The 5777-nt window shown below is 43.6% G+C and overlaps 1 non-coding gene across 1 annotated transcript; it reads left to right on the top strand.

Moving 5' to 3' along the window:
• Window positions 1-3040: 3040 nt before the first annotated feature.
• On the top strand, window positions 3041-3170 carry LOC123825371. Its single transcript, XR_006786906.1, has one exon. It is a non-coding gene; the product is annotated as a small nucleolar RNA SNORA11 (small nucleolar RNA).
• Window positions 3171-5777: the final 2607 nt, after the last annotated feature.

The following is a 5777-nucleotide window of genomic DNA, read 5'->3' as shown; positions in this document are numbered from 1 at the left end:
ACGGAGGGGGGGGTGGTGGGGGGAGAGAGAGAGAGAGAGAGAGAGAGAGAGAGGAGTGGAAAGGGGCGGGCCAACCCTGGCCGAGGGGCGGGGTCGGCACCCCAGACTGTACTAATCGCCGCCTAGGAGGCAGAACTACCGGCTCAGGCGTTGCAGAGAGGAGGGGATCCGGGCCTGGCTTTCAGCATTACCGCTTCCGGTCCAGCCCACATCCGGAGTTCGCGGGGCCGCTGCCTGGCATCACCAGTGACGTCGTCCTTCTTTACCTGTACCTGGAGCTTTGGCTTGGATGTCCACGCAGTCGCTCACCAGCTTCATCTTGGGCAACCACCCTCCCATACCTTGGTTTCCGCACTTGTGAAATAAGAGTAGGTGCCTAGTGGTCTTCAAAAGTTTGAGCTGAAATGTGGTTGCTGAAAATATAAAATGATCATGCTACATATTCCACCCCTACCTGGATGACGGTCTTAGCCAAAATAGCCTTGAAATAAGGCTCAAAGGTGAATTTTACTTACACTTATCTGAAATACTTAAATGTAACTGTAAAAAGTTTTGCTGGGGAAAAGCAAAAGGTAACAGCAACTCTACATTTTTAAAAATGTGAGGAATAATCTGTTTTAGGGGTGTGTGTGTGTTTATGTAGGCTTCCCATACTTTTCCCTGTTTTCCCAATGTTCAACCGAATTAAAAAGCCATAATTGCAATGATCACTGCATTACTTAAATTAGTTGGGGTATTTCTTAGGGGGCTAGTTAAAGCTCAATCTTAGGAAATTTCAACAAAATAAATTTAAGAAAGCCTATTTAATTACTATTCTTGTTGCAAATAATCAAACCAAATTAAAACTGAATTTAATACAGTAGATAGTCTTGATTTGACTATCTGATAAAAATAAGGATGATTTTAAGGGAAAAATACTGTTTCAATAAAATCTAGAATACACAGTTATGGTTATTAAACTCTAAAGTTTTATTTTTTCCCCTACAAACTCAATTGAATCCTGAATTTATCTAGTTTTCTTTCAAACTAAGGTTCATCCTTCTCCCATTCTTTGACTTGAAATTATGGAAAACTACTGCTGCAGTGTAAGCCGTACAGAATTTACCTGAACACCTAATGACATCACCAGCGATATTTAAACTGCAGATTGTCACTGCTTACTTTCATTCTAGCAAAAGCCTTACATCTGGAAATCTTCCTGATAATCTCATAAACTCAGAAACTAGTTTATAGTTTGCTCTGATCATTAACCTTTGTTTTTTTCTTCTGTTTTCATAGGCACACTCCTTATTAAATACCTGATTGATTGTTTATACAATATAGGTCTCAGTCTCGAAGCCCATTTACATCATCACCTCCTGAAGTGAGATTCAACAGTTTAACTGAATTGACTTATTTTCAGGACTACATATTTAAATTAGTAAAATAAAGAACAATGTAACAGCTTCATTTCTGGAAAAGTTCTGCCACCTTGAAACTGCTTCCTCTTTCCTGCCCAAGAGATTCAGGCAGAAAAAAAGCTACCTCAAAAGGATCTTAGAATATACCCAGCCTAATTTAAATTAAATATAATTTTAAAAAAGGGCTTCAGGCAGCCAACACCTCCATCCAGGAAAGCCCCTCCAACAATTTAATCTGGGACTGCAAAGTCAGTGGTCCCTCCCTCTATCACCTGGTTCTTACCTCTCCTTAGACCTTTAGTTATAATTCTCCTTATTTTTAGGCCATGACTTTAAAAAAAAATCCTCACCTAAGGACATTTTCATTGATCTTAGAGGAAGAAGAAAGGAGGGTGAGAAACATTGGCATAAGATAAAAACATCAATCACCTGACTGGCGTAGCTCAGTGGATTGAGTGCGGGCTGCAAACCAAAGTATTGCAGGTTCAATTCCCAGCCAGGGCACATGCCTGGGTTGCAGGCCATGACCCCCAGCAACCGCACATTGATTTTTTTTCTCTCTATCTATCTTCCTTCCGTTTCAAAATAAATAAATAAAAGTCTTTAAAAAACCCCATCAATCAGTTGTCTCTCCCACGCACCCCAACTGGGAACCAAACCTGCAACCCAGGCATGTGTCCCAACAGGGAATCAAACCTGTGTCCTTTCAGTTTATGGAATGAAGCTCCAACCAACTGAACCACACTGACCAGGGCTAGGTCATGCCTTTATTGATTATCCTATTACAGTTATCCCATTTCCCCCCCTTCATTCCCCTCCACCCTGCACACCCTCTCCCACCCACATTCCCCCACTTTAGTTCATGTCCATGTGTCCTAAGTTCTTTAGCTTCTACATTTCCCATACTATTCTTGCTCTCCCCCTGTCTATTTTCTACCTACCATCTATGCTACTTATTCTCTGTACCTTTTCCCCCCTCTCCTCCTCCCACTACCCTGTTGCTAGCCCTTCATGTGATCTCCATTTCTGTGGTTCTGTTCCTGTTCTAGTTGTTTACTTTGTTTTTGTTTTAGGTGTGGCTGTTAATAATTGTGAGTTTGCTGTCATTTTACTATACATGTTTTTTATTTTTTTCTTAGATAAGTCCCTTTAACATTTCATAAAATAAGGGCTTGGTGATGATGAATCCCTTTAACTTGGCCTTATCTGAGAAGCACATTATCTCCCCTTCCATTCTAAATGAAAGCTTTGCTGGATAGAGCAATCTTGGATGTAGGTCTTTGCCTTTCATGACTTGGAATACTTCTTTCCAGCCCCTTCTTGCCTACAAGGTCTCGTTGGAGAAATCAGCTGACAGTCTGATGGGAACTCCTTTGTAGGTAACTGTTTCCTTATCTCTTGCTGCTTCTAGTATTCTCTCCTTCATTTTAATCTTGGGTAATGTAATTCTGATGTGCCTTGGTGTGTTTCTCCTTGGGTCCAACTTCCTTGGGATTCTCTGAGCTTCCTGGACTTCCTGGAAGTCTATTTCCTTTGCCAGATTGGGGAAATTCTCCTTTATTATTTGTTCAAATGTTTCCACTTGTTGCTCTTCCTCTCCCACTTCTGGTACCCCTATAATTTGGATGTTGGGACGTTTAAAGATGTCCTGGACAGGGAGCCTGATGCAGTGGCCCCATGGTTTACAACACACCCAACAGGAATCCAGGGGTGATTGTGACAAGGGGCATAAGCCGGTGGCCTTACTGTGGACAAACATACCCTACATGTTAAAAAAAAAAATGTCCTGGAGGTTCCGAAGCCTCTCCTCATTTTTAAAAAATTCTTATTTCTTCATTCTTTTCTGTTTGATTCTTTCTTTCTTCTGGTCCACTCCATTGATTTGAGTCCCAGCTTTCTTCCCATCACTATTGGGTTACCTGTGCATTTTCCTTCATTTCACTTAGTGCAGCCTTCATTTTTTGCAACCAAATTCAACCAATTTTGTGAGCATCCTGATCACCAGTGCTTTAAACTGTACATCTGATAAGTTGGCTATCTTTTTGTTGCTTAGTTGTTTTTGCTTTGGAGCTATGATCTGTTATCCTGTTTGGGCCTTTTTTTTTTTTTTTTTTTTGTCCTGTCCTGCCTGTATGAGGGACAGAGCCTTAGATGTTCACCAGGGTGGGGCAACCCGGTCGCTGGGTTGTGACGCTGTATGTGGCGGTGGAGTCTGAGGGGGAACATTGGCGTCCACTCCACTCTGTCAGAGCCCAGCCCCCTCAGCTGCTTACCCCAAGCAAACTGGGCCCTTCTGGTGCTGATTCCTGTATGGGTGGGTTTGTGTACATTCCAGGACCATGTGGGTCTCTCCAACAAACTCTCCCATGAGTTTGGGAGTCCTTCCCTGCACCTCAACCCCCACAGGTGTTTTCAGTGGGTGTTTCCAGGCCTTGTTTCCCAGCGCTGGAACTCTGGGCTGCATGGTCTGTCTTGCTCCCCAGTTTCACCTGGTTTATCTGCAAGTGAATGTGGGACAGCCTGGTCAGCCAGCCATCTTGCTCGCAGTGCCTCACTTCACAATCACTGCCTGACTGGGTCTGCCTGTTGCCACCCTGCACCCAGTGCCACTGCTTTTTGTGCCTGTACCCCTCTCTGTCCGGCCGTCTGCCTCTGCCCTGCCTACCGGTCTGGGTGAATGTGTCTATTTTAACTCCTTGGTTGTCGGACTTCCATACAGTTCAATTTTCTGTTAGTTCTGGTTATTTTGTTTCTAAATTGTTGTCCTTATTTTGGTTGTGTGAGGAGGCAGTGTCTACCTACGCCTCCATCTTGGCCAGAAGTAGGCCATGCATTTTTAACCTTCTTATCCCATTTGTTACCTCTAGGATACACTAATTCTGTGTTGAGATGACAATACTTCAGGGATTCTGACCCGTCCCTACTTTGGAAGATCAACTAACAACCTCGCCGTTTCAGTCTCAAATCTCATTCACTTGTCTCCCTTAGATTAGGCAGAAAGAGACTTCCATACCCCACATAGGCAGGAACTATGATCCTTGTCAGCAGGAAGCAGTTACTAAAGACAGACACTTCTCTCTCATCACCCCTAAAAGATTTCAGACGTGAAAGTCTCTGAGGGGGGAATGAGACAGGCCAGTAAGCCCAGCCAAGTGAGGTGAGGAAACTAAAACAAATGGCTGAGCTGGCCAAGCAATTTTGAGCCAGATGCAGGTCACCTCACTAGAGATACCTAGACTTTAGTTGTATTTCAGCTCCAGGCCCAGAAAAGTAGCACAACCAGGTGGGCAGCCCCCAGACCAGCTGCAATGACCCACAGCCCTGGCTCTGACCAGTTAACAGAGACCATGACCCTGAAAGGGCACACCTGGAGAACTGATGAATATTCTGCTGAAACCCTCTCAGAGACCTCCACTAAGATTCCCATCTGCAAGGGAGACAGAAAAACTCTCAGCACAAAGGACCAGTGTGTACTCCTCCCTGGGGAGCATGCCTGCACCTTCCCCTTCCTTTCTTTCCTGCCACAGGTATGTATCTCCTAAACTAAGGGTCCCCATGAGACTTGCAAACCAGGGGAGAAATGGGCAGTGGCAGCCTGTCCTGGGTTAACCCCCTGAACCTATCTCCAAGGCCCCCTTTTCTCTGACTTCCCAGTGAGTCAAAGCAGCCCTGCCTTGGCCTTTCCTGTGCTTCATCTATGCCAAATCCTTCTTTTTCACTGTCGCTAACTTTAATTAACATTCCCTCAGTCACCTGGACTTGTGTTCTGAAAGCTTTCCTGTGCAAAGTCAAGAACCCCCACGCTACCAGCTGATCCTAGGCAGACCTGTTCTGGGCCAGGTCCCTTTTCCAGTAACAGGCTTCCCAGACCTTTTCCCGTTACTCCCAATGTTCAACCAATTTAAAAAGTCATGTTGCAATGATTACTGCATTAGTTTGACTAGCTGGGGACATTTCCAGGTAAATGAGATTTTTGGTAATTTTAGTATGAAAGTCTTCATGAACTGTAGAGGTCAAAACTAAAACACATCATTTTGGCCATGGTGGATGGGGGGTGGAGTTAATTTGATATTTTAAATTCCATTTTTGTGCCAGTCAAAATTTAGAAATTGTCCACAGTTATGTTCTAGAATGTCTGTTCTTCAGCATGGTACAAGCAGCCAGCCAGCAGAACACTCCTACAACCTTAAATATTCCTTTCTATCCTGTGCAAAAGTTCTTTTCCTTACTCACTGCCTAATAATGCTGTACAGTTTTCATCTTGCTAGAACTATAATAACCTAAAAAACAAACCCAAAACCTTCAAAATAAAAGCTGGTAACTTGAAAACCATCTACATTTTAAACAATGGTTGGAAATTCATAATCTATTCCAGTA

This window comes from Phyllostomus hastatus, unplaced genomic scaffold (assembly GCF_019186645.2).
Source record: "Phyllostomus hastatus isolate PE091 unplaced genomic scaffold, TTU_PhHast_1.1 phas_contig_62, whole genome shotgun sequence".
Taxonomy (NCBI): Eukaryota; Metazoa; Chordata; class Mammalia; order Chiroptera; family Phyllostomidae; genus Phyllostomus; species Phyllostomus hastatus.
The sequence above is the reverse complement of the archived record's forward strand: the minus strand, read 5'-3'. Positions and strand labels throughout refer to the sequence as shown.